The following is a 27,447-nucleotide window of genomic DNA, read 5'->3' on the forward strand; positions in this document are numbered from 1 at the left end:
AATCTATTTAAAAAATCAGCCAAAAGGTCGAAAAACGTTGTCTGTAAAAAGTCAATGTAAAAAATCTATAAGATGATACTTTTAGCACTTTGGAAGACTCTAAAACTAAGAATTGACTTGTAAAATAAAAATTCCTGATTATTTGTCTGTACTTTTTGAATTCATTAAAGATTTTTAAAGAAGAAAAATGCATCGGAAAGAAAAAATAATCACAATGTAAAACTTTGTAAAGTTCTTATAGGTTTAATGTAATTTAAAAAAAAAAAAAAAGAGTGTGCATTGCTTAAGTTTTGGGGGTATATCTCAGTGGCAGAGCATTTGACTTCAGATCAAGAGGTCCTTGGTTCAACTCCGAGAGCTCCCTGAAGATAAATCTTTTTAAACCAAATAATTCTAGCTTTATTACTTGTTTATCCATTAAAACATTTTAGGCATATAACGTTGAATGCATATTGATGTGCTTTCTTCATATGAAATCTATTTAAAAAATCAGCCAAAAGGTCAAAAAACGTTGTCTGAAAAAGTCAATGTAAAAAATCTTTAAGATGATACTTTTAGCACTTTGGAAGACTCTAAAACTAAGAATTGACTTGTAAAATAAAAATTCCTGATTATTTGTCTGTACTTTTTGAATTCATTAAAGATTTTTAGAGAAGAAAAATGCATCGGAAAGAAAGAATAATCACAATGTAAAACTTTGTTAAGTTCTTATAGCTTTAATGTAATAAAAAAAAAAAAAAATAGAGGGTGCATTACTTAAGTTTTGGGGGTATAGCTCAGTGGCAGAGCATTTGACTGCAGATTAAGAGGTCCTTGGTTCAACTCCGAGTGCCCCCTGAAGATAAATCTTTTTAAACCAAATAATTCTAGCTTTATTACTTGTTTATCCATTAAAACATTTTAGGCATATAACGTTGAATGCATATTGATGTGCTTTCTTCATATGAAATCTATTTAAAAAATCAGCCAAAAGGTCGAAAAACGTTGTCTGTAAAAAGTCAATGTAAAAAATCTATAAGATGATACTTTTAGCACTTTGGAAGACTCTAAAACTAAGAATTGACTTGTAAAATAAAAATTCCTGATTATTTGTCTGTACTTTTTGAATTCATTAAAGATTTTTAGAGAAGAAAAATGCATCGGAAAGAAAAAATAATCACAATGTAAAACTTTGTAAAGTTCTTATAGCTTTAATGTAAATTAAAAAAAAAAAAAAAAGAGGGTGCATTACTTAAGTTTTGGGGGTATAGCTCAGTGGCAGAGCATTTGACTGCAGATCAAGAGGTCCTTGGTTCAACTCCGAGTGCCCCCTGAAGATAAATCTTTTTAAACCAAATAATTCTTGCTTTATTACTTGTTTATCCATTAAAACATTTTAGGCATATAACGTTGAATGCATATTGATGTGCTTTCTTCATATGAAATCTATTTAAAAAATCAGCCAAAAGGTCGAAAAACGTTGTCTGAAAAAGTCAATGTAAAAAATCTATAAGATGATACTTTTAGCACTTTGGAAGACTCTAAAACTAAGAATTGACTTGTAAAATAAAAATTCCTGATTATTTGTCTGTACTTTTTGAATTCATTAAAGATTTTTAGAGAAGAAAAATGCATCGGAAAGAAAAAATAATCACAATGCAAAACTTTGTAAAGTTCTTATAGCTTTAATGTAATTAAAAAAAAAAAAAAAAAGAGGGTGCATTATTTAAGTTTTGGGGGTATAGCTCAGTGGCAGAGCATTTGACTGCAGATTAAGAGGTCCTTGGTTCAACTCCGAGTGCCCCCTGAAGATAAATCTTTTTAAACCAAATAATTCTAGCTTTATTACTTGTTTATCCATTAAAACATTTTAGGCATATAACGTTGAATGCATATTGATGTGCTTTCTTCATATGAAATCTATTTAAAAAATCAGCCAAAAGGTCGAAAAACGTTGTCTGTAAAAAGTCAATGTAAAAAATCTATAAGATGATACTTTTAGCACTTTGGAAGACTCTAAAACTAAGAATTGACTTGTAAAATAAAAAATCCTGATTATTTGTCTGTACTTTTTGAATTCATTAAAGATTTTTAGAGAAGAAAAATGCATCGGAAAGAAAAAATAATCACAATGTAAAACTTTGCAAAGTTCTTACAGCTTTAATGTAAATTAAAAAAAAAAAAAAAGAGTGTGCATTGCTTAAGTTTTGGGGGTATAGCTCAGTGGCAGAGCATTTGACTGCAGATCAAGAGGTCCTTGGTTCAACTCCGAGTGCCCCCTGAAGATAAATCTTTTTAAACCAAATAATTCTAGCTTTATTACTTGTTTATCCATTAAAACATTTTAGGCATATAACGTTGAATGCATATTGATGTGCTTTCTTCATATGAAATCTATTTAAAAAATCAGCCAAAAGGTCAAAAAACGTTGTCTGAAAAAGTCAATGTAAAAAATCTATAAGATGATACTTTTAGCACTTTGGAAGACTCTAAAACTAAGAATTGACTTGTAAAATAAAAATTCCTGATTATTTGTCTATACTTTTTGAATTCATTAAAGATTTTTAGAGAAGAAAAATGCATCGGAAAGAAAGAATAATCACAATGTAAAACTTTGTTAAGTTCTTATAGCTTTAATGTAATAAATAAAAAAAAAAAATAGAGGGTGCATTACTTAAGTTTTGGGGGTATAGCTCAGTGGCAGAGCATTTGACTGCAGATTAAGAGGTCCTTGGTTCAACTCCGAGTGCCCCCTGAAGATAAATCTTTTTAAACCAAATAATTCTAGCTTTATTACTTGTTTATCCATTAAAACATTTTAGGCATATAACGTTGAATGCATATTGATGTGCTTTCTTCATATGAAATCTATTTAAAAAATCAGCCAAAAGGTCGAAAAACGTTGTCTGTAAAAAGTCAATGTAAAAAATCTATAAGATGATACTTTTAGCACTTTGGAAGACTCTAAAACTAAGAATTGACTTGTAAAATAAAAATTCCTGATTATTTGTCTGTACTTTTTGAATTCATTAAAGATTTTTAGAGAAGAAAAATGCATCGGAAAGAAAAAATAATCACAATGTAAAACTTTGTAAAGTTCTTACAGCTTTAATGTAAATTAAAAAAAAAAAAAAAGAGTGTGCATTGCTTAAGTTTTGGGGGTATAGCTCAGTGGCAGAGCATTTGACTGCAGATCAAGAGGTCCTTGGTTCAACTCCGAGTGCCCCCTGAAGATAAATCTTTTTAAACCAAATAATTCTAGCTTTATTACTTGTTTATCCATTAAAACATTTTAGGCATATAACGTTGAATGCATATTGATGTGCTTTCTTCATATGAAATCTATTTAAAAAATCAGCCAAAAGGTCAAAAAACGTTGTCTGAAAAAGTCAATGTAAAAAATCTATAAGATGATACTTTTAGCACTTTGGAAGACTCTAAAACTAAGAATTGACTTGTAAAATAAAAATTCCTGATTATTTGTCTATACTTTTTGAATTCATTAAAGATTTTTAGAGAAGAAAAATGCATCGGAAAGAAAGAATAATCACAATGTAAAACTTTGTTAAGTTCTTATAGCTTTAATGTAATAAAAAAAAAAAAAAAATAGAGGGTGCATTACTTAAGTTTTGGGGGTATAGCTCAGTGGCAGAGCATTTGACTGCAGATTAAGAGGTCCTTGGTTCAACTCCGAGTGCCCCCTGAAGATAAATCTTTTTAAACCAAATAATTCTAGCTTTATTACTTGTTTATCCATTAAAACATTTTAGGCATATAACGTTGAATGCATATTGATGTGCTTTCTTCATATGAAATCTATTTAAAAAATCAGCCAAAAGGTCGAAAAACGTTGTCTGAAAAAGTCAATGTAAAAAATCTATAAGATGATACTTTTAGCACTTTGGAAGACTCTAAAACTAAGAATTGACTTGTAAAATAAAAATTCCTGATTATTTGTCTGTACTTTTTGAATTCATTAAAGATTTTTAGAGAAGAAAAATGCATCGGAAAGAAAAAATAATCACAATGCAAAACTTTGTAAAGTTCTTATAGCTTTAATGTAATTAAAAAAAAAAAAAAAAGGGTGCATTATTTAAGTTTTGGGGGTATAGCTCAGTGGCAGAGCATTTGACTGCAGATTAAGAGGTCCTTGATTCAACTCCGAGTGCCCCCTGAAGATAAATCTTTTTAAACCAAATAATTCTAGCTTTATTACATGTTTATCCATTAAAACATTTTAGGCATATAACGTTGAATGCATATTGATGTGCTTTCTTCATATGAAATCTATTTAAAAAATCAGCCAAAAGGTCGAAAAATGTTGTCTGTAAAAAGTCATTGTAAAAAATCTATAAGATGATACTTTTGGCACTTTGGAAGACTATAAAACTAAGAATTGACTTGTAAAATAAAAATTCCTGATTATTTGTCTGTACTTTTTGAATTCATTAAAGATTTTTAGAGAAGAAAAATGCATCGGAAAGAAAAAATAATCACAATCTAAAACTTTGTAAAGTTCTTACAGCTTTCATGTAAATTAAAAAAAAAAAAAAAAAAAAGAGTGTGCATTACTTAAGTTTTGGGGGTATAGCTCAGTGGCAGAGCATTTGACTGCAGATCAAGAGGTCCTTGGTTCAACTCCGAGTGCCCCCTGAAGATAAATCTTTTTAAACCAAATAATTCTAGCTTTATTACTTGTTTATCCATTAAAGCATTTTAGGCATATAACGTTGAATGCATATTGATGTGCTTTCTTCATATGAAATCTATTTAAAAAATCAGCCAAAAGGTCGAAAAATGTTGTCTGTAAAAAGTCAATGTAAAAAATCTATAAGATGATACTTTAGCACTTTGGAAGACTCTAAAACTAAGAATTGACTTGTAAAATAAAAATTCCTGATTATTTGTCTGTACTTTTTGAATTCATTAAAGATTTTTAAAGAAGAAAAATGCATCGGAAAGAAAAAATAATCACAATGTAAAACTTTGTAAAGTTCTTATAGGTTTAATGTAATTTAAAAAAAAAAAAAAAGAGTGTGCATTGCTTAAGTTTTGGGGGTATATCTCAGTGGCAGAGCATTTGACTTCAGATCAAGAGGTCCTTGGTTCAACTCCGAGTGCCCCCTGAAGATAAATCTTTTTAAACCAAATAATTCTAGCTTTATTACTTGTTTATCCATTAAAACATTTTAGGCATATAACGTTGAATGCATATTGATGTGCTTTCTTCATATGAAATCTATTTAAAAAATCAGCCAAAAGGTCAAAAAACGTTGTCTGAAAAAGTCAATGTAAAAAATCTTTAAGATGATACTTTTAGCACTTTGGAAGACTCTAAAACTAAGAATTGACTTGTAAAATAAAAATTCCTGATTATTTGTCTGTACTTTTTGAATTCATTAAAGATTTTTAGAGAAGAAAAATGCATCGGAAAGAAAGAATAATCACAATGTAAAACTTTGTTAAGTTCTTATAGCTTTAATGTAATAAAAAAAAAAAAAAATAGAGGGTGCATTACTTAAGTTTTGGGGGTATAGCTCAGTGGCAGAGCATTTGACTGCAGATTAAGAGGTCCTTGGTTCAACTCCGAGTGCCCCCTGAAGATAAATCTTTTTAAACCAAATAATTCTAGCTTTATTACTTGTTTATCCATTAAAACATTTTAGGCATATAACGTTGAATGCATATTGATGTGCTTTCTTCATATGAAATCTATTTAAAAAATCAGCCAAAAGGTCGAAAAACGTTGTCTGTAAAAAGTCAATGTAAAAAATCTATAAGATGATACTTTTAGCACTTTGGAAGACTCTAAAACTAAGAATTGACTTGTAAAATAAAAATTCCTGATTATTTGTCTGTACTTTTTGAATTCATTAAAGATTTTTAGAGAAGAAAAATGCATCGGAAAGAAAAAATAATCACAATGTAAAACTTTGTAAAGTTCTTATAGCTTTAATGTAAATTAAAAAAAAAAAAAAAAGAGGGTGCATTACTTAAGTTTTGGGGGTATAGCTCAGTGGCAGAGCATTTGACTGCAGATCAAGAGGTCCTTGGTTCAACTCCGAGTGCCCCCTGAAGATAAATCTTTTTAAACCAAATAATTCTTGCTTTATTACTTGTTTATCCATTAAAACATTTTAGGCATATAACGTTGAATGCATATTGATGTGCTTTCTTCATATGAAATCTATTTAAAAAATCAGCCAAAAGGTCGAAAAACGTTGTCTGAAAAAGTCAATGTAAAAAATCTATAAGATGATACTTTTAGCACTTTGGAAGACTCTAAAACTAAGAATTGACTTGTAAAATAAAAATTCCTGATTATTTGTCTGTACTTTTTGAATTCATTAAAGATTTTTAGAGAAGAAAAATGCATCGGAAAGAAAAAATAATCACAATGCAAAACTTTGTAAAGTTCTTATAGCTTTAATGTAATTAAAAAAAAAAAAAAAAAGAGGGTGCATTATTTAAGTTTTGGGGGTATAGCTCAGTGGCAGAGCATTTGACTGCAGATTAAGAGGTCCTTGGTTCAACTCCGAGTGCCCCCTGAAGATAAATATTTTTAAACCAAATAATTCTAGCTTTATTACATGTTTATCCATTAAAACATTTTAGGCATATAACGTTGAATGCATATTGATGTGCTTTCTTCATATGAAATCTATTTAAAAAATCAGCCAAAAGGTCGAAAAACGTTGTCTGTAAAAAGTCAATGTAAAAAATCTATAAGATGATACTTTTAGCACTTTGGAAGACTCTAAAACTAAGAATTGACTTGTAAAATAAAAATTCCTGATTATTTGTCTGTACTTTTTGAATTCATTAAAGATTTTTAGAGAAGAAAAATGCATCGGAAAGAAAAAATAATCACAATGTAAAACTTTGTAAAGTTCTTACAGCTTTAATGTAAATTAAAAAAAAAAAAAAAGAGTGTGCATTGCTTAAGTTTTGGGGGTATAGCTCAGTGGCAGAGCATTTGACTGCAGATCAAGAGGTCCTTGGTTCAACTCCGAGTGCCCCCTGAAGATAAATCTTTTTAAACCAAATAATTCTTGCTTTATTACTTGTTTATCCATTAAAACATTTTAGGCATATAACGTTGAATGCATATTGATGTGCTTTCTTCATATGAAATCTATTTAAAAAATCAGCCAAACGGTCGAAAAACGTTGTCTGAAAAAGTCAATGTAAAAAATCTATAAGATGATACTTTTAGCACTTTGGAAGACTCTAAAACTAAGAATTGACTTGTAAAATAAAAATTCCTGATTATTTGTCTGTACTTTTTGAATTCATTAAAGATTTTTAGAGAAGAAAAATGCATCGGAAAGAAAAAATAATCACAATGCAAAACTTTGTAAAGTTCTTATAGCTTTAATGTAATTAAAAAAAAAAAAAAAAAGAGGGTGCATTATTTAAGTTTTGGGGGTATAGCTCAGTGGCAGAGCATTTGACTGCAGATTAAGAGGTCCTTGGTTCAACTCCGAGTGCCCCCTGAAGATAAATCTTTTTAAACCAAATAATTCTAGCTTTATTACATGTTTATCCATTAAAACATTTTAGGCATATAACGTTGAATGCATATTGATGTGCTTTCTTCATATGAAATCTATTTAAAAAATCAGCCAAAAGGTCGAAAAACGTTGTCTGTAAAAAGTCAATGTAAAAAATCTATAAGATGATACTTTTAGCACTTTGGAAGACTCTAAAACTAAGAATTGACTTGTAAAATAAAAATTCCTGATTATTTGTCTGTACTTTTTGAATTCATTAAAGATTTTTAGAGAAGAAAAATGCATCGGAAAGAAAAAATAATCACAATGTAAAACTTTGTAAAGTTCTTACAGCTTTAATGTAAATTAAAAAAAAAAAAAAAGAGTGTGCATTGCTTAAGTTTTGGGGGTATAGCTCAGTGGCAGAGCATTTGACTGCAGATCAAGAGGTCCTTGGTTCAACTCCGAGTGCCCCCTGAAGATAAATCTTTTTAAACCAAATAATTCTAGCTTTATTACTTGTTTATCCATTAAAACATTTTAGGCATATAACGTTGAATGCATATTGATGTGCTTTCTTCATATGAAATCTATTTAAAAAATCAGCCAAAAGGTCAAAAAACGTTGTCTGAAAAAGTCAATGTGAAAAATCTATAAGATGATACTTTTAGCACTTTGGAAGACTCTAAAACTAAGAATTGACTTGTAAAATAAAAATTCCTGATTATTTGTCTGTACTTTTTGAATTCATTAAAGATTTTTAGAGAAGAAAAATGCATCGGAAAGAAAGAATAATCACAATGTAAAACTTTAAGTTCTTATAGCTTTAATGTAATAAAAAAAAAATAGAGGGTGCATTACTTAAGTTTTGGGGGTATAGCTCAGTGGCAGAGCATTTGACTGCAGATTAAGAGGTCCTTGGTTCAACTCCAAGTGCCCCCTGAAGATAAATCTTTTTAAACCAAATAATTCTTGCTTTATTACTTGTTTATCCATTAAAACATTTTAGGCATATAACGTTGAATGCATAATGATGTGCTTTCTTCATATGAAATCTATTTAAAAAATCAGTCAAAAGGTCGAAAAACGTTGTCTGAAAAAGTCAATGTAAAAAATCTATAAGATGATACTTTTAGCACTTTGGAAGACTCTAAAACTAAGAATTGACTTGTAAAATAAAAATTCCTGATTATTTGTCTGTACTTTTTGAATTCATTAAAGATTTTTAGAGAAGAAAAATGCATCGGAAAGAAAGAATAATCACAATGTAAAACTTTAAGTTCTTATAGCTTTAATGTAATAAAAAAAAAATAGAGGGTGCATTACTTAAGTTTTGGGGGTATAGCTCAGTGGCAGAGCATTTGACTGCAGATTAAGAGGTCCTTGGTTCAACTCCAAGTGCCCCCTGAAGATAAATCTTTTTAAACCAAATAATTCTTGCTTTATTACTTGTTTATCCATTAAAACATTTTAGGCATATAACGTTGAATGCATAATGATGTGCTTTCTTCATATGAAATCTATTTAAAAAATCAGTCAAAAGGTCGAAAAACGTCTGAAAAAGTCAATGTAAAAAATCTATAAGATGATACTTTTAGCACTTTGGAAGACTCTAAAACTAAGAATTGACTTGTAAAATAAAAATTCCTGATTATTTGTCTGTACTTTTTGAATTCATTAAAGATTTTTAGAGAAGAAAAATGCATCGGAAAGAAAAAATAATCACAATGCAAAACTTTGTAAAGTTCTTATAGCTTTAATGTAATTAAAAAAAAAAAAAAAAAAAAGAGGGTGCATTATTTAAGTTTTGGGGGTATAGCTCAGTGGCAGAGCATTTGACTGCAGATTAAGAGGTCCTTGGTTCAACTCCGAGTGCCCCCTGAAGATAAATCTTTTTAAACCAAATAATTCTAGCTTTATTACTTGTTTATCCATTAAAACATTTTAGGCATATAACGTTGAATGCATATTGATGTGCTTTCTTCATATGAAATCTATTTAAAAAATCAGCCAAAAGGTCAAAAAACGTTGTCTGAAAAAGTCAATGTGAAAAATGTATAAGATGATACTTTTAGCACTTTGGAAGACTCTAAAACTAAGAATTGACTTGTAAAATAAAAATTCCTGATTATTTGTCTGTACTTTTTGAATTCATTAAAGATTTTTAGAGAAGAAAAATGCATTGGAAAGAAAAAATAATCACAATGCAAAACTTTGTAAAGTTCTTATAGCTTTAATGTAATTAAAAAAAAAAAAAAAAAAGAGGGTGCATTATTTAAGTTTTGGGGGTATAGCTCAGTGGCAGAGCATTTGACTGCAGATTAAGAGGTCCTTGGTTCAACTCCGAGTGTCCCCTGAAGATAAATCTTTTTAAACCAAATAATTCTAGCTTTATTACTTGTTTATCCATTAAAACATTTTAGGCATATAACGTTGAATGCATATTGATGTGCTTTCTTCATATGAAATCTATTTAAAAAATCAGCCAAAAGGTCGAAAAACGTTGTGTGTAAAAAGTCAATGTAAAAAATCTATAAGATGATACTTTTAGCACTTTGGAAGACTCTAAAACTAAGAATTGACTTGTAAAATAAAAATTCCTGATTATTTGTCTGTACTTTTTGAATTCATTAAAGATTTTTAAAGAAGAAAAATGCATCGGAAAGAAAAAATAATCACAATGTAAAACTTTGTAAAGTTCTTTTAGCTTTAATGTAATTTAAAAAAAAAAAAAAGAGTGTGCATTGCTTAAGTTTTGGGGGTATAGCTCAGTGGCAGAGCATTTGACTGCAGATCAAGAGGTCCTTGGTTCAACTCCGAGTGCCCCCTGAAGATAAATCTTTTTAAACCAAATAATTCTAGCTTTATTACTTGTTTATCCATTAAAACATTTTAGGCATATAACGTTGAATGCATATTGATGTGCTTTCTTCATATGAAATCTATTTAAAAAATCAGCCAAAAGGTCAAAAAACGTTGTCTGAAAAAGTCAATGTGAAAAATCTATAAGATGATACTTTTAGCACTTTGGAAGACTCTAAAACTAAGAATTGACTTGTAAAATACAAATTCCTGATTATTTGTCTGTTCTTTTTGAATTCATTAAAGATTTTTAGAGAAGAAAAATACATCGGAAAGAAAGAATAATCACAATGTAAAACTTTGTTAAGTTCTTATAGCTTTAATGTAATAATAAAAAAAAAAAATAGAGGGTACATTATTTAAGTTTTGGGGGTATAGCTCAGTGGCAGAGCATTTGACTGCAGATTAAGAGGTCCTTGGTTCAACTCCGAGTGCCCCCTGAAGATAAATCTTTTTAAACCAAATAATTCTAGCTTTATTACTTGTTTATCCATTAAAACATTTTAGGCATATAACGTTGAATGCATATTGATGTGCTTTCTTCATATGAAATCTATTTAAAAAATCAGCCAAAAGGTCAAAAAACGTTGTCTGAAAAAGTCAATGTGAAAAATCTATAAGATGATACTTTTAGCACTTTGGAAGACTCTAAAACTAAGAATTGACTTGTAAAATAAAAATTCCTGATTATTTGTCTGTACTTTTTGAATTCATTAAAGATTTTTAAAGAAGAAAAATGCATCGGAAAGAAAAAATAGTCACAATGTAAAACTTTGTAAAGTTCTTACAGCTTTAATGTAAATTAAAAAAAAAAAAAAAAAAAAGAGTGTGCATTACTTAAGTTTTGGTGGTATAGCTCAGTGGCAGAGCATTTGACTGCAGATCAAGAGGTCCTTGGTTCAACTCTGAGTGCCCCCTGAAGATAAATCTTATTAAACCAAATAATTCTAGCTTTATTACTTGTTTATCCATTAAAGCATTTTAGGCATATAACGTTGAATGCATATTGATGTGCTTTCTTCATATGAAATCTATTTAAAAAATCAGCCACAAGGTCGAAAAACGTTGTCTGTAAAAAGTCAATGAAAAAAATCTATAAGATGATACTTTTAGCACTTTGGAAGACTCTAAAACTAAGAATTGACTTGTAAAATAAAAATTCCTGATTATTTGTCTGTACTTTTTGAATTCATTAAAGATTTTTAAAGAAGAAAAATGCATCGGAAAGAAAGAATAATCACAATGTAAAACTTTGTTAAGTTCTTATAGCTTTAATGTAATAAAAAAAAAAATAGAGGGTGCATTACTTAATTTTTGGGGGTATAGCTCAGTGGCAGAGCATTTGACTGCAGATTAAGAGGTCCTTGGTTCAACTCCAAGTGCCCCCTGAAGATAAATCTTTTTAAACCAAATAATTCTTGCTTTATTACTTGTTTATCCATTAAAACATTTTAGGCATATAACGTTGAATGCATATTGATGTGCTTTCTTCATATGAAATCTATTTAAAAAATCAGCCAAAAGGTCAAAAAACTTTGTCTGAAAAAGTCAATGTGAAAAATCTATAAGATGATACTTTTAGCACTTTGGAAGACTCTAAAACTAAGAATTGACTTGTAAAATAAAAATTCCTGATTATTTGTCTGTACTTTTTGAATTCATTAAAGATTTTTAGAGAAGAAAAATGCATCGGAAAGAAAAAATAATCACAATGCAAAACTTTGTAAAGTTCTTATAGCTTTAATGTAATTAAAAAAAAAAAAAAAAAAGAGGGTGCATTATTTGAGTTTTGGGGGTATAGCTCAGTGGCAGAGCATTTGACTGCAGATTAAGAGGTCCTTGGTTCAACTCCGAGTGCCCCCTGAAGATAAATCTTTTTAAACCAAATAATTCTAGCTTTATTACTTGTTTATCCATTAAAACATTTTAGGCATATAACGTTGAATGCATATTGATGTGCTTTCTTCATATGAAATCTATTTAAAAAATCAGCCAAAAGGTCAAAAAACGTTGTCTGAAAAAGTCAATGTGAAAAATCTATAAGATGATACTTTTAGCACTTTGGAAGACTCTAAAACTAAGAATTGACTTGTAAAATAAAAATTCCTGATTATTTGTCTGTACTTTTTGAATTCATTAAAGATTTTTAGAGAAGAAAAATACATCGGAAGGAAAGAATAATCACAATGTAAAACTTTGTTAAGTTCTTATAGCTTTAATGTAATAATAAAAAAAAAATAGAGGGTACATTACTTAAGTTTTGGGGGTATAGCTCAGTGGCAGAGCATTTGACTGCAGATTAAGAGGTCCTTGGTTCAACTCCGAGTGCCCCCTGAAGATAAATCTTTTTAAACCAAATAATTGTTGCTTTATTACTTGTTTATCCATTAAAACATTTTAGGCATATAACGTTGAATGCATAATGATGTGCTTTCTTCATATGAAATCTATTTAAAAAATCAGCCAAAAGGTCGAAAAACGTTGTCTGAAAAAGTCAATGTAAAAAATCTATAAGATGATACTTTTAGCACTTTGGAAGACTCTAAAACTAAGAATTGACTTGTAAAATAAAAATTCCTGATTATTTGTCTGTACTTTTTGAATTCATTAAAGATTTTTAGAGAAGAAAAATGAATCGGAAAGAAAAAATAATCACAATGCAAAACTTTGTAAAGTTCTTATAGCTTTAATGTAATTAAAAAAAAAAAAAAAAAGAGGGTGCATTATTTAAGTTTTGGGGGTATAGCTCAGTGGCAGAGCATTTGATTGCAGATTAAGAGGTCCTTGGTTCAACTCCGAGTGCCCCCTGAAGATAAATCTTCTTAAACCAAATAATTCTAGCTTTATTACTTGTTTATCCATTAAAACATTTTAGGCATATAACGTTGAATGCATATTGATGTGCTTTCTTCATATGAAATCTATTTAAAAAATCAGCCAAAAGGTCGAAAAACGTTGTCTGTAAAAAGTCAATGTAAAAAATCTATAAGATGATACTTTTAGCACTTTGGAAGACTCTAAAACTAAGAATTGACTTGTAAAATAAAAATTCCTGATTATTTGTCTGTACTTTTTGAATTCATTAAAGATTTTTAGAGAAGAAAAATGCATCGGAAAGAAAAAATAATCACAATGTAAAACTTTGTAAAGTTCTTATAGCTTTAATGTAAATTAAAAAAAAAAAAAAAAAAAGAGTGTGCATTACTTAAGTTTTGGGGGTATAGTTCAGTGGCAGAGCATTTGACTGCAAATCAAGAGGTCCTTGGTTCAACTCCGAGTGCCCCCTGAAGATAAATCTTTGTAAACCAAATAATTCTAGCTTTATTACTTGTTTATCCATTAAAACATTTTAGGCATATAACGTTGAATGCATATTGATGTGCTTTCTTCATATGAAATCTATTTAAAAAATCAGCCAAAAGGTCGAAAAACGTTGTCTGAAAAAGTCAATGTAAAAAATCTCTAAGATGATACTTTTAGCACTTTGGAAGACTCTAAAACTAAGAATTGACTTGTAAAATAAAAATTCCTGATTATTTGTCTGTACTTTTTGAATTCATTAAAGATTTTTAAAGAAGAAAAATGCATCGGAAAGAAAAAATAATCACAATGTAAAACTTTGTAAAGTTCTTATAGCTTTAATGTAATTAAAAAAAAAAAAAAAAAAAAAAAAGAGGGTGCATTACTTAAGTTTTGGGGGTATAGCTCAGTGGCAGAGCATTTGACAGCAGATCAAGAGGTCCTTGGTTCAACTCCGAGTGCACCCTCGAGAGAAATCTTATTAAACCAAATAATTCTTGCTTTATTACTTGTTTATCCATTAAAACATTTTAGGCATATAACGTTGAATGCATATTGATGTGCTTTCTTCATATGAAATCTATTTAAAAAATCAGCCAAAAGGTCGAAAAACATTGTCTGAAAAAGTCAATGTAAAAAATCTATAAGATGATACTTTTAGCACTTTGGAAGACTCTAAAACTAAGAATTGACTTGTAAAATAAAAATTCCTGATTATTTGTCTGTACTTTTTGAATTCATTAAAGATTTTTAGAGAAGAAAAATGCATCGGAAAGAAAAAATAATCACAATGCAAAACTTTGTAAAGTTCTTATAGCTTTAATGTAATTAAAAAAAAAAAAAAAAGGGTGCATTATTTAAGTTTTGGGGGTATAGCTCAGTGGCAGAGCATTTGACTGCAGATTAAGAGGTCCTTGATTCAACTCCGAGTGCCCGCTGAAGATAAATCTTTTTAAACCAAATAATTCTAGCTTTATTACTTGTTTATCCATTAAAGAATTTTAGGCATATAACGTTGAATGCATATTGATGTGCTTTCTTCATATGAAATCTATTTAAAAAATCAGCCAAAAGGTCGAAAAACGTTGTCTGTAAAAAGTCAATGTAAAAAATCTATAAGATGATACTTTTAGCACTTTGGAAGACTCTAAAACTAAGAATTGACTTGTAAAATAAAAATTACTGATTATTTGTCTGTACTTTTTGAATTCATTAAAGATTTTTAAAGAAGAAAAATGCATCGGAAAGAAAAAATAATCACAATGTAAAACTTTGTAAAGTTCTTATAGCTTTAATGTAATTTAAAAAAAAAAAAAAAAGAGTGTGTATTGCTTAAGTTTTGGGGGTATAGCTCAGTGGCAGAGCATTTGACTGCAGATTAAGAGGTCCTTGGTTCAACTCCGAGTGTCCCCTGAAGATAAATCTTTTTAAACCAAATAATTCTAGCTTTATTACTTGTTTATCCATTAAAACATTTTAGGCATATAACGTTGAATGCATATTGATGTGCTTTCTTCATATGAAATCTATTTAAAAAATCAGCCAAAAGGTCGAAAAACGTTGTGTGTAAAAAGTCAATGTAAAAAATCTATAAGATGATACTTTTAGCACTTTGGAAGACTCTAAAACTAAGAATTGACTTGTAAAATAAAAATTCCTGATTATTTGTCTGTACTTTTTGAATTCATTAAAGATTTTTAAAGAAGAAAAATGCATCGGAAAGAAAAAATAATCACAATGTAAAACTTTGTAAAGTTCTTTTAGCTTTAATGTAATTTAAAAAAAAAAAAAAAGAGTGTGCATTGCTTAAGTTTTGGGGGTATAGCTCAGTGGCAGAGCATTTGACTGCAGATCAAGAGGTCCTTGGTTCAACTCCGAGTGCCCCCTGAAGATAAATCTTTTTAAACCAAATAATTCTAGCTTTATTACTTGTTTATCCATTAAAACATTTTAGGCATATAACGTTGAATGCATATTGATGTGCTTTCTTCATATGAAATCTATTTAAAAAATCAGCCAAAAGGTCAAAAAACGTTGTCTGAAAAAGTCAATGTGAAAAATCTATAAGATGATACTTTTAGCACTTTGGAAGACTCTAAAACTAAGAATTGACTTGTAAAATACAAATTCCTGATTATTTGTCTGTTCTTTTTGAATTCATTAAAGATTTTTAGAGAAGAAAAATACATCGGAAAGAAAGAATAATCACAATGTAAAACTTTGTTAAGTTCTTATAGCTTTAATGTAATAATAAAAAAAAAAAATAGAGGGTACATTATTTAAGTTTTGGGGGTATAGCTCAGTGGCAGAGCATTTGACTGCAGATTAAGAGGTCCTTGGTTCAACTCCGAGTGCCCCCTGAAGATAAATCTTTTTAAACCAAATAATTCTAGCTTTATTACTTGTTTATCCATTAAAACATTTTAGGCATATAACGTTGAATGCATATTGATGTGCTTTCTTCATATGAAATCTATTTAAAAAATCAGCCAAAAGGTCAAAAAACGTTGTCTGAAAAAGTCAATGTGAAAAATCTATAAGATGATACTTTTAGCACTTTGGAAGACTCTAAAACTAAGAATTGACTTGTAAAATAAAAATTCCTGATTATTTGTCTGTACTTTTTGAATTCATTAAAGATTTTTAAAGAAGAAAAATGCATCGGAAAGAAAAAATAGTCACAATGTAAAACTTTGTAAAGTTCTTACAGCTTTAATGTAAATTAAAAAAAAAAAAAAAAAAAAGAGTGTGCATTACTTAAGTTTTGGTGGTATAGCTCAGTGGCAGAGCATTTGACTGCAGATCAAGAGGTCCTTGGTTCAACTCTGAGTGCCCCCTGAAGATAAATCTTATTAAACCAAATAATTCTAGCTTTATTACTTGTTTATCCATTAAAGCATTTTAGGCATATAACGTTGAATGCATATTGATGTGCTTTCTTCATATGAAATCTATTTAAAAAATCAGCCACAAGGTCGAAAAACGTTGTCTGTAAAAAGTCAATGAAAAAAATCTATAAGATGATACTTTTAGCACTTTGGAAGACTCTAAAACTAAGAATTGACTTGTAAAATAAAAATTCCTGATTATTTGTCTGTACTTTTTGAATTCATTAAAGATTTTTAAAGAAGAAAAATGCATCGGAAAGAAAGAATAATCACAATGTAAAACTTTGTTAAGTTCTTATAGCTTTAATGTAATAAAAAAAAAAATAGAGGGTGCATTACTTAATTTTTGGGGGTATAGCTCAGTGGCAGAGCATTTGACTGCAGATTAAGAGGTCCTTGGTTCAACTCCAAGTGCCCCCTGAAGATAAATCTTTTTAAACCAAATAATTCTTGCTTTATTACTTGTTTATCCATTAAAACATTTTAGGCATATAACGTTGAATGCATATTGATGTGCTTTCTTCATATGAAATCTATTTAAAAAATCAGCCAAAAGGTCAAAAAACTTTGTCTGAAAAAGTCAATGTGAAAAATCTATAAGATGATACTTTTAGCACTTTGGAAGACTCTAAAACTAAGAATTGACTTGTAAAATAAAAATTCCTGATTATTTGTCTGTACTTTTTGAATTCATTAAAGATTTTTAGAGAAGAAAAATGCATCGGAAAGAAAAAATAATCACAATGCAAAACTTTGTAAAGTTCTTATAGCTTTAATGTAATTAAAAAAAAAAAAAAAAAAGAGGGTGCATTATTTGAGTTTTGGGGGTATAGCTCAGTGGCAGAGCATTTGACTGCAGATTAAGAGGTCCTTGGTTCAACTCCGAGTGCCCCCTGAAGATAAATCTTTTTAAACCAAATAATTCTAGCTTTATTACTTGTTTATCCATTAAAACATTTTAGGCATATAACGTTGAATGCATATTGATGTGCTTTCTTCATATGAAATCTATTTAAAAAATCAGCCAAAAGGTCAAAAAACGTTGTCTGAAAAAGTCAATGTGAAAAATCTATAAGATGATACTTTTAGCACTTTGGAAGACTCTAAAACTAAGAATTGACTTGTAAAATAAAAATTCCTGATTATTTGTCTGTACTTTTTGAATTCATTAAAGATTTTTAGAGAAGAAAAATACATCGGAAGGAAAGAATAATCACAATGTAAAACTTTGTTAAGTTCTTATAGCTTTAATGTAATAATAAAAAAAAAATAGAGGGTACATTACTTAAGTTTTGGGGGTATAGCTCAGTGGCAGAGCATTTGACTGCAGATTAAGAGGTCCTTGGTTCAACTCCGAGTGCCCCCTGAAGATAAATCTTTTTAAACCAAATAATTGTTGCTTTATTACTTGTTTATCCATTAAAACATTTTAGGCATATAACGTTGAATGCATAATGATGTGCTTTCTTCATATGAAATCTATTTAAAAAATCAGCCAAAAGGTCGAAAAACGTTGTCTGAAAAAGTCAATGTAAAAAATCTATAAGATGATACTTTTAGCACTTTGGAAGACTCTAAAACTAAGAATTGACTTGTAAAATAAAAATTCCTGATTATTTGTCTGTACTTTTTGAATTCATTAAAGATTTTTAGAGAAGAAAAATGAATCGGAAAGAAAAAATAATCACAATGCAAAACTTTGTAAAGTTCTTATAGCTTTAATGTAATTAAAAAAAAAAAAAAAAAAGAGGGTGCATTATTTAAGTTTTGGGGGTATAGCTCAGTGGCAGAGCATTTGATTGCAGATTAAGAGGTCCTTGGTTCAACTCCGAGTGCCCCCTGAAGATAAATCTTCTTAAACCAAATAATTCTAGCTTTATTACTTGTTTATCCATTAAAACATTTTAGGCATATAACGTTGAATGCATATTGATGTGCTTTCTTCATATGAAATCTATTTAAAAAATCAGCCAAAAGGTCGAAAAACGTTGTCTGTAAAAAGTCAATGTAAAAAATCTATAAGATGATACTTTTAGCACTTTGGAAGACTCTAAAACTAAGAATTGACTTGTAAAATAAAAATTCCTGATTATTTGTCTGTACTTTTTGAATTCATTAAAGATTTTTAGAGAAGAAAAATGCATCGGAAAGAAAAAATAATCACAATGTAAAACTTTGTAAAGTTCTTATAGCTTTAATGTAAATTAAAAAAAAAAAAAAAAAAAGAGTGTGCATTACTTAAGTTTTGGGGGTATAGTTCAGTGGCAGAGCATTTGACTGCAAATCAAGAGGTCCTTGGTTCAACTCCGAGTGCCCCCTGAAGATAAATCTTTGTAAACCAAATAATTCTAGCTTTATTACTTGTTTATCCATTAAAACATTTTAGGCATATAACGTTGAATGCATATTGATGTGCTTTCTTCATATGAAATCTATTTAAAAAATCAGCCAAAAGGTCGAAAAACGTTGTCTGAAAAAGTCAATGTAAAAAATCTCTAAGATGATACTTTTAGCACTTTGGAAGACTCTAAAACTAAGAATTGACTTGTAAAATAAAAATTCCTGATTATTTGTCTGTACTTTTTGAATTCATTAAAGATTTTTAAAGAAGAAAAATGCATCGGAAAGAAAAAATAATCACAATGTAAAACTTTGTAAAGTTCTTATAGCTTTAATGTAATTAAAAAAAAAAAAAAAAAAAAAAAAGAGGGTGCATTACTTAAGTTTTGGGGGTATAGCTCAGTGGCAGAGCATTTGACAGCAGATCAAGAGGTCCTTGGTTCAACTCCGAGTGCACCCTCGAGAGAAATCTTATTAAACCAAATAATTCTTGCTTTATTACTTGTTTATCCATTAAAACATTTTAGGCATATAACGTTGAATGCATATTGATGTGCTTTCTTCATATGAAATCTATTTAAAAAATCAGCCAAAAGGTCGAAAAACATTGTCTGAAAAAGTCAATGTAAAAAATCTATAAGATGATACTTTTAGCACTTTGGAAGACTCTAAAACTAAGAATTGACTTGTAAAATAAAAATTCCTGATTATTTGTCTGTACTTTTTGAATTCATTAAAGATTTTTAGAGAAGAAAAATGCATCGGAAAGAAAAAATAATCACAATGCAAAACTTTGTAAAGTTCTTATAGCTTTAATGTAATTAAAAAAAAAAAAAAAAGGGTGCATTATTTAAGTTTTGGGGGTATAGCTCAGTGGCAGAGCATTTGACTGCAGATTAAGAGGTCCTTGATTCAACTCCGAGTGCCCGCTGAAGATAAATCTTTTTAAACCAAATAATTCTAGCTTTATTACTTGTTTATCCATTAAAGAATTTTAGGCATATAACGTTGAATGCATATTGATGTGCTTTCTTCATATGAAATCTATTTAAAAAATCAGCCAAAAGGTCGAAAAACGTTGTCTGTAAAAAGTCAATGTAAAAAATCTATAAGATGATACTTTTAGCACTTTGGAAGACTCTAAAACTAAGAATTGACTTGTAAAATAAAAATTACTGATTATTTGTCTGTACTTTTTGAATTCATTAAAGATTTTTAAAGAAGAAAAATGCATCGGAAAGAAAAAATAATCACAATGTAAAACTTTGTAAAGTTCTTATAGCTTTAATGTAATTTAAAAAAAAAAAAAAAAGAGTGTGTATTGCTTAAGTTTTGGGGGTATAGCTCAGTGGCAGAGCATTTGACTGCAGATCAAGAGGTCCTTGGTTCAACTCCGAGTGCCCCCTGAAGATAAATCTTTTTAAACCAAATAATTCTAGCTTTATTACTTGTTTATCCATTAAAACATTTTAGTCATATAATGTTGAATGCATATTGATGTGCTTTCTTCATATGAAATCTATTTAAAAAATCAGCCAAAAGGTCGAAAAACGTTGTCTGTAAAAAGTCAATGTAAAAAATCTATAAGATGATACTTTTAGCACTTTGGAAGACTCTAAAACTAAGAATTGACTTGTAAAATAAAAATTCCTGATTATTTGTCTATACTTTTTGAATTCAGTAAAGATTTCTAGAGAAGAAAAATGCATCGGAAAGAAAGAATAATCACAATGTAAAACTTTGTTAAGTTCTTATAGCTTTAATGTAATAAAAAAAAAAAAAAATAGAAGGTGCATTACTTAAGTTTTGGGGGTATATCTCAGTGGCAGAGCATTTGACTGCAGATTAAGAGGTCCTTGGTTCAACTCCGAGTGCCCCCTGAAGATAAATCTTTTTAAACCAAATAATTCTAGCTTTATTACTTGTTTATCTATTAGAACATTTTAGGCATATAACGTTGAATGCATATTGATGTGCTTTCTTCATATGAAATCTATTTAAAAAATCAGCCAAAAGGTCGAAAAACGTTGTCTGTAAAAAGTCAATGTAAAAAATCTATAAGATGATACTTTTAGCACTTTGGAAGACTCTAAAACTAAGAATTGACTTGTAAAATAAAAAATCCTGATTATTTGTTTGTACTTTTTGAATTCATTAAAGATTTTTAGAGAAGAAAAATGCATCGGAAAGAAAAAATAATCACAATGTAAAACTTTGTAAAGTTCTTATAGCTTTAATGTAAATTTAAAAAAAAAAAAAAAAGAGTGTGCATTAGTTAAGTTTTGGGGGTATAGCTCAGTGGCAGAGCATTTGACTGCAGATCAAGAGGTCCTTGGTTAAACTCCGAGTGCCCCCTGAAGATAAATCTTTTTAAACCAAATAATTCTAGCTTTATTACTTGTTTATCCATTAAAACATTTTAGGCATATAACGTTGAATGCATATTGATGTGCTTTCTTCATATGAAATCTATTTAAAAAATCAGCCAAAAGGTCGAAAAACGTTGTTTGAAAAAGTCAATGTAAAAAATCTCTAAGATGATACTTTTAGCACTTTGGAAGACTCTAAAACTAAGAATTGACTTGTAAAATAAAAATTCCTGATTATTTGTCTGTACTTTTTGAAGTCATTAAAGATTTTTAAAGAAGAAAAATGCATCGGAAAGAAAAAATAATCACAATGTAAAACTTTGTAAAGTTCTTATAGCTTTAATGTAATTTAAAAAAAAAAAAAAAAAAAAAAAAAAAAAAGAGGGTGCATTACTTAAGTTTTGGGGGTATAGCTCAGTGGCAGAGCATTTGACTGCAGATCAAGAGGTCCTTGGTTCAACTCCGAGTGCCCCCTGAAGATAAATCTTTTTAAACCAAATAATTCTTGCTTTATTACTTGTTTATCCATTAAAACATTTTAGGCATATAACGTTGAATGCATATTGATGTGCTTTCTTCATATGAAATCTATTTAAAAAATCAGCCAAAAGGTCGAAAAACATTGTCTGAAAAAGTCAATGTAAAAAATCTATAAGATGATACTTTTAGCACTTTGGAAGACTCTAAAACTAAGAATTGACTTGTAAAATAAAAATTCCTGATTATTTGTCTGTACTTTTTGAATTCATTAAAGATTTTTAGAGAAGAAAAATGCATCGGAAAGAAAAAATAATCACAATGTAAAACTTTGTAAAGTTCTTATAGCTTTAATGTAATTTAAAAAAAAAAAAAAAAGAGTGTGTATTGCTTAAGTTTTGGGGGTATAGCTCAGTGGCAGAGCATTTGACTGCAGATCAAGAGGTCCTTGGTTCAACTCCGAGTGCCCCCTGAAGATAAATCTTTTTAAACCAAATAATTCTAGCTTTATTACTTGTTTATCCATTAAAACATTTTAGTCATATAATGTTGAATGCATATTGATGTGCTTTCTTCATATGAAATCTATTTAAAAAATCAGCCAAAAGGTCGAAAAACGTTGTCTGAAAAAGTCAATGTAAAAAATCTCTAAGATGATACTTTTAGCACTTTGGAAGACTCTAAAACTAAGAATTGACTTGTAAAATAAAAATTCCTGATTATTTGTCTGTACTTTTTGAATTCATTAAAGATTTTTAAAGAAGAAAAATGCATCGGAAAGAAAAAATAATCACAATGTAAAACTTTGTAAAGTTCTTATAGCTTTAATGTAATTAAAAAAAAAAAAAAAAAAAAAAAAGAGGGTGCATTACTTAAGTTTTGGGGGTATAGCTCAGTGGCAGAGCATTTGACAGCAGATCAAGAGGTCCTTGGTTCAACTCCGAGTGCACCCTCGAGAGAAATCTTATTAAACCAAATAATTCTTGCTTTATTACTTGTTTATCCATTAAAACATTTTAGGCATATAACGTTGAATGCATATTGATGTGCTTTCTTCATATGAAATCTATTTAAAAAATCAGCCAAAAGGTCGAAAAACATTGTCTGAAAAAGTCAATGTAAAAAATCTATAAGATGATACTTTTAGCACTTTGGAAGACTCTAAAACTAAGAATTGACTTGTAAAATAAAAATTCCTGATTATTTGTCTGTACTTTTTGAATTCATTAAAGATTTTTAGAGAAGAAAAATGCATCGGAAAGAAAAAATAATCACAATGCAAAACTTTGTAAAGTTCTTATAGCTTTAATGTAATTAAAAAAAAAAAAAAAAGGGTGCATTATTTAAGTTTTGGGGGTATAGCTCAGTGGCAGAGCATTTGACTGCAGATTAAGAGGTCCTTGATTCAACTCCGAGTGCCCGCTGAAGATAAATCTTTTTAAACCAAATAATTCTAGCTTTATTACTTGTTTATCCATTAAAGAATTTTAGGCATATAACGTTGAATGCATATTGATGTGCTTTCTTCATATGAAATCTATTTAAAAAATCAGCCAAAAGGTCGAAAAACGTTGTCTGTAAAAAGTCAATGTAAAAAATCTATAAGATGATACTTTTAGCACTTTGGAAGACTCTAAAACTAAGAATTGACTTGTAAAATAAAAATTACTGATTATTTGTCTGTACTTTTTGAATTCATTAAAGATTTTTAAAGAAGAAAAATGCATCGGAAAGAAAAAATAATCACAATGTAAAACTTTGTAAAGTTCTTATAGCTTTAATGTAATTTAAAAAAAAAAAAAAAAGAGTGTGTATTGCTTAAGTTTTGGGGGTATAGCTCAGTGGCAGAGCATTTGACTGCAGATCAAGAGGTCCTTGGTTCAACTCCGAGTGCCCCCTGAAGATAAATCTTTTTAAACCAAATAATTCTAGCTTTATTACTTGTTTATCCATTAAAACATTTTAGTCATATAATGTTGAATGCATATTGATGTGCTTTCTTCATATGAAATCTATTTAAAAAATCAGCCAAAAGGTCGAAAAACGTTGTCTGTAAAAAGTCAATGTAAAAAATCTATAAGATGATACTTTTAGCACTTTGGAAGACTCTAAAACTAAGAATTGACTTGTAAAATAAAAATTCCTGATTATTTGTCTATACTTTTTGAATTCAGTAAAGATTTCTAGAGAAGAAAAATGCATCGGAAAGAAAGAATAATCACAATGTAAAACTTTGTTAAGTTCTTATAGCTTTAATGTAATAAAAAAAAAAAAAAATAGAAGGTGCATTACTTAAGTTTTGGGGGTATATCTCAGTGGCAGAGCATTTGACTGCAGATTAAGAGGTCCTTGGTTCAACTCCGAGTGCCCCCTGAAGATAAATCTTTTTAAACCAAATAATTCTAGCTTTATTACTTGTTTATCTATTAAAACATTTTAGGCATATAACGTTGAATGCATATTGATGTGCTTTCTTCATATGAAATCTATTTAAAAAATCAGCCAAAAGGTCGAAAAACGTTGTCTGTAAAAAGTCAATGTAAAAAATCTATAAGATGATACTTTTAGCACTTTGGAAGACTCTAAAACTAAGAATTGACTTGTAAAATAAAAAATCCTGATTATTTGTTTGTACTTTTTGAATTCATTAAAGATTTTTAGAGAAGAAAAATGCATCGGAAAGAAAAAATAATCACAATGTAAAACTTTGTAAAGTTCTTATAGCTTTAATGTAAATTTAAAAAAAAAAAAAAGAGTGTGCATTACTTAAGTTTTGGGGGTATAGCTCAGTGGCAGAGCATTTGACTGCAGATCAAGAGGTCCTTGGTTAAACTCCGAGTGCCCCCTGAAGATAAATCTTTTTAAACCAAATAATTCTAGCTTTATTACTTGTTTATCCATTAAAACATTTTAGGCATATAACGTTGAATGCATATTGATGTGCTTTCTTCATATGAAATCTATTTAAAAAATCAGCCAAAAGGTCGAAAAACGTTGTCTGAAAAAGTCAATGTAAAAAATCTCTAAGATGATACTTTTAGCACTTTGGAAGACTCTAAAACTAAGAATTGACTTGTAAAATAAAAATTCCTGATTATTTGTCTGTACTTTTTGAAGTCATTAAAGATTTTTAAAGAAGAAAAATGCATCGGAAAGAAAAAATAATCACAATGTAAAACTTTGTAAAGTTCTTATAGCTTTAATGTAATTTAAAAAAAAAAAAAAAAAAAAAAAAAAAAAAGAGGGTGCATTACTTAAGTTTTGGGGGTATAGCTCAGTGGCAGAGCATTTGACTGCAGATCAAGAGGTCCTTGGTTCAACTCCGAGTGCCCCCTGAAGATAAATCTTTTTAAACCAAATAATTCTTGCTTTATTACTTGTTTATCCATTAAAACATTTTAGGCATATAACGTTGAATGCATATTGATGTGCTTTCTTCATATGAAATCTATTTAAAAAATCAGCCAAAAGGTCGAAAAACATTGTCTGAAAAAGTCAATGTAAAAAATCTATAAGATGATACTTTTAGCACTTTGGAAGACTCTAAAACTAAGAATTGACTTGTAAAATAAAAATTCCTGATTATTTGTCTGTACTTTTTGAATTCATTAAAGATTTTTAGAGAAGAAAAATGCATCGGAAAGAAAAAATAATCACAATGTAAAACTTTGTAAAGTTCTTATAGCTTTAATGTAATTTAAAAAAAAAAAAAAAAGAGTGTGTATTGCTTAAGTTTTGGGGGTATAGCTCAGTGGCAGAGCATTTGACTGCAGATCAAGAGGTCCTTGGTTCAACTCCGAGTGCCCCCTGAAGATAAATCTTTTTAAACCAAATAATTCTAGCTTTATTACTTGTTTATCCATTAAAACATTTTAGTCATATAATGTTGAATGCATATTGATGTGCTTTCTTCATATGAAATCTATTTAAAAAATCAGCCAAAAGGTCGAAAAACGTTGTCTGTAAAAAGTCAATGTAAAAAATCTATAAGATGATACTTTTAGCACTTTGGAAGACTCTAAAACTAAGAATTGACTTGTAAAATAAAAATTCCTGATTATTTGTCTATACTTTTTGAATTCAGTAAAGATTTCTAGAGAAGAAAAATGCATCGGAAAGAAAGAATAATCACAATGTAAAACTTTGTTAAGTTCTTATAGCTTTAATGTAATAAAAAAAAAAAAAAATAGAAGGTGCATTACTTAAGTTTTGGGGGTATATCTCAGTGGCAGAGCATTTGACTGCAGATTAAGAGGTCCTTGGTTCAACTCCGAGTGCCCCCTGAAGATAAATCTTTTTAAACCAAATAATTCTAGCTTTATTACTTGTTTATCTATTAAAACATTTTAGGCATATAACGTTGAATGCATATTGATGTGCTTTCTTCATATGAAATCTATTTAAAAAATCAGCCAAAAGGTCGAAAAACGTTGTCTGTAAAAAGTCAATGTAAAAAATCTATAAGATGATACTTTTAGCACTTTGGAAGACTCTAAAACTAAGAATTGACTTGTAAAATAAAAAATCCTGATTATTTGTTTGTACTTTTTGAATTCATTAAAGATTTTTAGAGAAGAAAAATGCATCGGAAAGAAAAAATAATCACAATGTAAAACTTTGTAAAGTTCTTATAGCTTTAATGTAAATTTAAAAAAAAAAAAAAGAGTGTGCATTACTTAAGTTTTGGGGGTATAGCTCAGTGGCAGAGCATTTGACTGCAGATCAAGAGGTCCTTGGTTAAACTCCGAGTGCCCCCTGAAGATAAATCTTTTTAAACCAAATAATTCTAGCTTTATTACTTGTTTATCCATTAAAACATTTTAGGCATATAACGTTGAATGCATATTGATGTGCTTTCTTCATATGAAATCTATTTAAAAAATCAGCCAAAAGGTCGAAAAACGTTGTCTGAAAAAGTCAATGTAAAAAATCTCTAAGATGATACTTTTAGCACTTTGGAAGACTCTAAAACTAAGAATTGACTTGTAAAATAAAAATTCCTGATTATTTGTCTGTACTTTTTGAAGTCATTAAAGATTTTTAAAGAAGAAAAATGCATCGGAAAGAAAAAATAATCACAATGTAAAACTTTGTAAAGTTCTTATAGCTTTAATGTAATTTAAAAAAAAAAAAAAAAAAAAAAAAAAAAAAGAGGGTGCATTACTTAAGTTTTGGGGGTATAGCTCAGTGGCAGAGCATTTGACTGCAGATCAAGAGGTCCTTGGTTCAACTCCGAGTGCCCCCTGAAGATAAATCTTTTTAAACCAAATAATTCTAGCTTTATTACTTGTTTATCCATTAAAACATTTTAGGCATATAACGTTGAATGCATATTGATGTGCTTTCTTCATATGAAATCTATTTAAAAAATCAGCCAAAAGGTCGAAAAACGTTGTCTGAAAAAGTCAATGTAAAAAATCTCTAAGATGATACTTTTAGCACTTTGGAAGACTCTAAAACTAAGAATTGACTTGTAAAATAAAAATTCCTGATTATTTGTCTGTACTTTTTGAATTCATTAAAGATTTTTAAAGAAAAAAATGCATCGGAAAGAAAAAATAATCACAATATAAAACTTTGTAAAGTTCTTATAGCTTTAATGTAATTAAAAAAAAAAAAAAAAAAAAAAAGAGGGTGCATTACTTAAGTTTTGGGGGTATAGCTCAGTGGCAGAGCATTTGACTGCAGATCAAGAGGTCCTTGGTTCAACTCCGAGTGCCCCCTGAAGATAAATCTTTT

The 27,447-nt window shown here is 28.9% G+C and overlaps 37 non-coding genes across 37 annotated transcripts; all 37 read left to right on the forward strand.

The window, feature by feature from the left end:
- The first annotated feature begins 765 nt into the window (after positions 1-765).
- Positions 766-837, forward strand: TRNAC-GCA (transfer RNA cysteine (anticodon GCA)). Its single transcript has one exon. It is a non-coding gene; the product is annotated as a tRNA-Cys (tRNA).
- Positions 838-1,240: 403 nt separating this feature from the next.
- Positions 1,241-1,312, forward strand: TRNAC-GCA (transfer RNA cysteine (anticodon GCA)). The gene has a single exon. It is a non-coding gene; the product is annotated as a tRNA-Cys (tRNA).
- A 402-nt stretch (positions 1,313-1,714) lies between these two features.
- Positions 1,715-1,786, forward strand: TRNAC-GCA (transfer RNA cysteine (anticodon GCA)). Its single transcript has one exon. It is a non-coding gene; the product is annotated as a tRNA-Cys (tRNA).
- Positions 1,787-2,188: 402 nt separating this feature from the next.
- On the forward strand, positions 2,189-2,260 carry TRNAC-GCA (transfer RNA cysteine (anticodon GCA)). The gene has a single exon. It is a non-coding gene; the product is annotated as a tRNA-Cys (tRNA).
- A 402-nt stretch (positions 2,261-2,662) lies between these two features.
- TRNAC-GCA (transfer RNA cysteine (anticodon GCA)) lies at positions 2,663-2,734 on the forward strand. The gene has a single exon. It is a non-coding gene; the product is annotated as a tRNA-Cys (tRNA).
- A 402-nt stretch (positions 2,735-3,136) lies between these two features.
- Positions 3,137-3,208, forward strand: TRNAC-GCA (transfer RNA cysteine (anticodon GCA)). The gene has a single exon. It is a non-coding gene; the product is annotated as a tRNA-Cys (tRNA).
- Positions 3,209-3,610: 402 nt separating this feature from the next.
- On the forward strand, positions 3,611-3,682 carry TRNAC-GCA (transfer RNA cysteine (anticodon GCA)). The gene has a single exon. It is a non-coding gene; the product is annotated as a tRNA-Cys (tRNA).
- Positions 3,683-4,560: 878 nt separating this feature from the next.
- TRNAC-GCA (transfer RNA cysteine (anticodon GCA)) lies at positions 4,561-4,632 on the forward strand. The gene has a single exon. It is a non-coding gene; the product is annotated as a tRNA-Cys (tRNA).
- An 874-nt stretch (positions 4,633-5,506) lies between these two features.
- TRNAC-GCA (transfer RNA cysteine (anticodon GCA)) lies at positions 5,507-5,578 on the forward strand. Its single transcript has one exon. It is a non-coding gene; the product is annotated as a tRNA-Cys (tRNA).
- A 403-nt stretch (positions 5,579-5,981) lies between these two features.
- On the forward strand, positions 5,982-6,053 carry TRNAC-GCA (transfer RNA cysteine (anticodon GCA)). The gene has a single exon. It is a non-coding gene; the product is annotated as a tRNA-Cys (tRNA).
- Positions 6,054-6,455: 402 nt separating this feature from the next.
- TRNAC-GCA (transfer RNA cysteine (anticodon GCA)) lies at positions 6,456-6,527 on the forward strand. Its single transcript has one exon. It is a non-coding gene; the product is annotated as a tRNA-Cys (tRNA).
- Positions 6,528-6,929: 402 nt separating this feature from the next.
- Positions 6,930-7,001, forward strand: TRNAC-GCA (transfer RNA cysteine (anticodon GCA)). Its single transcript has one exon. It is a non-coding gene; the product is annotated as a tRNA-Cys (tRNA).
- Positions 7,002-7,403: 402 nt separating this feature from the next.
- TRNAC-GCA (transfer RNA cysteine (anticodon GCA)) lies at positions 7,404-7,475 on the forward strand. Its single transcript has one exon. It is a non-coding gene; the product is annotated as a tRNA-Cys (tRNA).
- Positions 7,476-7,877: 402 nt separating this feature from the next.
- TRNAC-GCA (transfer RNA cysteine (anticodon GCA)) lies at positions 7,878-7,949 on the forward strand. The gene has a single exon. It is a non-coding gene; the product is annotated as a tRNA-Cys (tRNA).
- Positions 7,950-8,342: 393 nt separating this feature from the next.
- On the forward strand, positions 8,343-8,414 carry TRNAC-GCA (transfer RNA cysteine (anticodon GCA)). The gene has a single exon. It is a non-coding gene; the product is annotated as a tRNA-Cys (tRNA).
- Positions 8,415-8,807: 393 nt separating this feature from the next.
- On the forward strand, positions 8,808-8,879 carry TRNAC-GCA (transfer RNA cysteine (anticodon GCA)). Its single transcript has one exon. It is a non-coding gene; the product is annotated as a tRNA-Cys (tRNA).
- A 402-nt stretch (positions 8,880-9,281) lies between these two features.
- On the forward strand, positions 9,282-9,353 carry TRNAC-GCA (transfer RNA cysteine (anticodon GCA)). The gene has a single exon. It is a non-coding gene; the product is annotated as a tRNA-Cys (tRNA).
- Positions 9,354-10,229: 876 nt separating this feature from the next.
- Positions 10,230-10,301, forward strand: TRNAC-GCA (transfer RNA cysteine (anticodon GCA)). The gene has a single exon. It is a non-coding gene; the product is annotated as a tRNA-Cys (tRNA).
- A 401-nt stretch (positions 10,302-10,702) lies between these two features.
- On the forward strand, positions 10,703-10,774 carry TRNAC-GCA (transfer RNA cysteine (anticodon GCA)). The gene has a single exon. It is a non-coding gene; the product is annotated as a tRNA-Cys (tRNA).
- Positions 10,775-11,650: 876 nt separating this feature from the next.
- Positions 11,651-11,722, forward strand: TRNAC-GCA (transfer RNA cysteine (anticodon GCA)). Its single transcript has one exon. It is a non-coding gene; the product is annotated as a tRNA-Cys (tRNA).
- Positions 11,723-12,125: 403 nt separating this feature from the next.
- Positions 12,126-12,197, forward strand: TRNAC-GCA (transfer RNA cysteine (anticodon GCA)). The gene has a single exon. It is a non-coding gene; the product is annotated as a tRNA-Cys (tRNA).
- Positions 12,198-12,596: 399 nt separating this feature from the next.
- On the forward strand, positions 12,597-12,668 carry TRNAC-GCA (transfer RNA cysteine (anticodon GCA)). The gene has a single exon. It is a non-coding gene; the product is annotated as a tRNA-Cys (tRNA).
- Positions 12,669-13,548: 880 nt separating this feature from the next.
- On the forward strand, positions 13,549-13,620 carry TRNAC-GCA (transfer RNA cysteine (anticodon GCA)). The gene has a single exon. It is a non-coding gene; the product is annotated as a tRNA-Cys (tRNA).
- A 1,829-nt stretch (positions 13,621-15,449) lies between these two features.
- TRNAC-GCA (transfer RNA cysteine (anticodon GCA)) lies at positions 15,450-15,521 on the forward strand. The gene has a single exon. It is a non-coding gene; the product is annotated as a tRNA-Cys (tRNA).
- A 401-nt stretch (positions 15,522-15,922) lies between these two features.
- TRNAC-GCA (transfer RNA cysteine (anticodon GCA)) lies at positions 15,923-15,994 on the forward strand. The gene has a single exon. It is a non-coding gene; the product is annotated as a tRNA-Cys (tRNA).
- An 876-nt stretch (positions 15,995-16,870) lies between these two features.
- TRNAC-GCA (transfer RNA cysteine (anticodon GCA)) lies at positions 16,871-16,942 on the forward strand. Its single transcript has one exon. It is a non-coding gene; the product is annotated as a tRNA-Cys (tRNA).
- Positions 16,943-17,345: 403 nt separating this feature from the next.
- On the forward strand, positions 17,346-17,417 carry TRNAC-GCA (transfer RNA cysteine (anticodon GCA)). Its single transcript has one exon. It is a non-coding gene; the product is annotated as a tRNA-Cys (tRNA).
- Positions 17,418-17,816: 399 nt separating this feature from the next.
- On the forward strand, positions 17,817-17,888 carry TRNAC-GCA (transfer RNA cysteine (anticodon GCA)). The gene has a single exon. It is a non-coding gene; the product is annotated as a tRNA-Cys (tRNA).
- Positions 17,889-18,769: 881 nt separating this feature from the next.
- TRNAC-GCA (transfer RNA cysteine (anticodon GCA)) lies at positions 18,770-18,841 on the forward strand. The gene has a single exon. It is a non-coding gene; the product is annotated as a tRNA-Cys (tRNA).
- Positions 18,842-20,196: 1,355 nt separating this feature from the next.
- Positions 20,197-20,268, forward strand: TRNAC-GCA (transfer RNA cysteine (anticodon GCA)). Its single transcript has one exon. It is a non-coding gene; the product is annotated as a tRNA-Cys (tRNA).
- Positions 20,269-21,634: 1,366 nt separating this feature from the next.
- TRNAC-GCA (transfer RNA cysteine (anticodon GCA)) lies at positions 21,635-21,706 on the forward strand. Its single transcript has one exon. It is a non-coding gene; the product is annotated as a tRNA-Cys (tRNA).
- Positions 21,707-22,108: 402 nt separating this feature from the next.
- On the forward strand, positions 22,109-22,180 carry TRNAC-GCA (transfer RNA cysteine (anticodon GCA)). The gene has a single exon. It is a non-coding gene; the product is annotated as a tRNA-Cys (tRNA).
- A 1,355-nt stretch (positions 22,181-23,535) lies between these two features.
- Positions 23,536-23,607, forward strand: TRNAC-GCA (transfer RNA cysteine (anticodon GCA)). The gene has a single exon. It is a non-coding gene; the product is annotated as a tRNA-Cys (tRNA).
- A 1,364-nt stretch (positions 23,608-24,971) lies between these two features.
- TRNAC-GCA (transfer RNA cysteine (anticodon GCA)) lies at positions 24,972-25,043 on the forward strand. Its single transcript has one exon. It is a non-coding gene; the product is annotated as a tRNA-Cys (tRNA).
- A 402-nt stretch (positions 25,044-25,445) lies between these two features.
- TRNAC-GCA (transfer RNA cysteine (anticodon GCA)) lies at positions 25,446-25,517 on the forward strand. The gene has a single exon. It is a non-coding gene; the product is annotated as a tRNA-Cys (tRNA).
- A 1,364-nt stretch (positions 25,518-26,881) lies between these two features.
- Positions 26,882-26,953, forward strand: TRNAC-GCA (transfer RNA cysteine (anticodon GCA)). Its single transcript has one exon. It is a non-coding gene; the product is annotated as a tRNA-Cys (tRNA).
- Positions 26,954-27,360: 407 nt separating this feature from the next.
- On the forward strand, positions 27,361-27,432 carry TRNAC-GCA (transfer RNA cysteine (anticodon GCA)). The gene has a single exon. It is a non-coding gene; the product is annotated as a tRNA-Cys (tRNA).
- Positions 27,433-27,447: the final 15 nt, after the last annotated feature.

Source organism: Phyllobates terribilis, unplaced genomic scaffold, assembly GCF_046119375.1.
Source record: "Phyllobates terribilis strain yellow unplaced genomic scaffold, ASM4611937v1 Scaffold_1__5_contigs__length_1240528914, whole genome shotgun sequence".
Taxonomy (NCBI): domain Eukaryota; kingdom Metazoa; phylum Chordata; class Amphibia; order Anura; family Dendrobatidae; genus Phyllobates; species Phyllobates terribilis.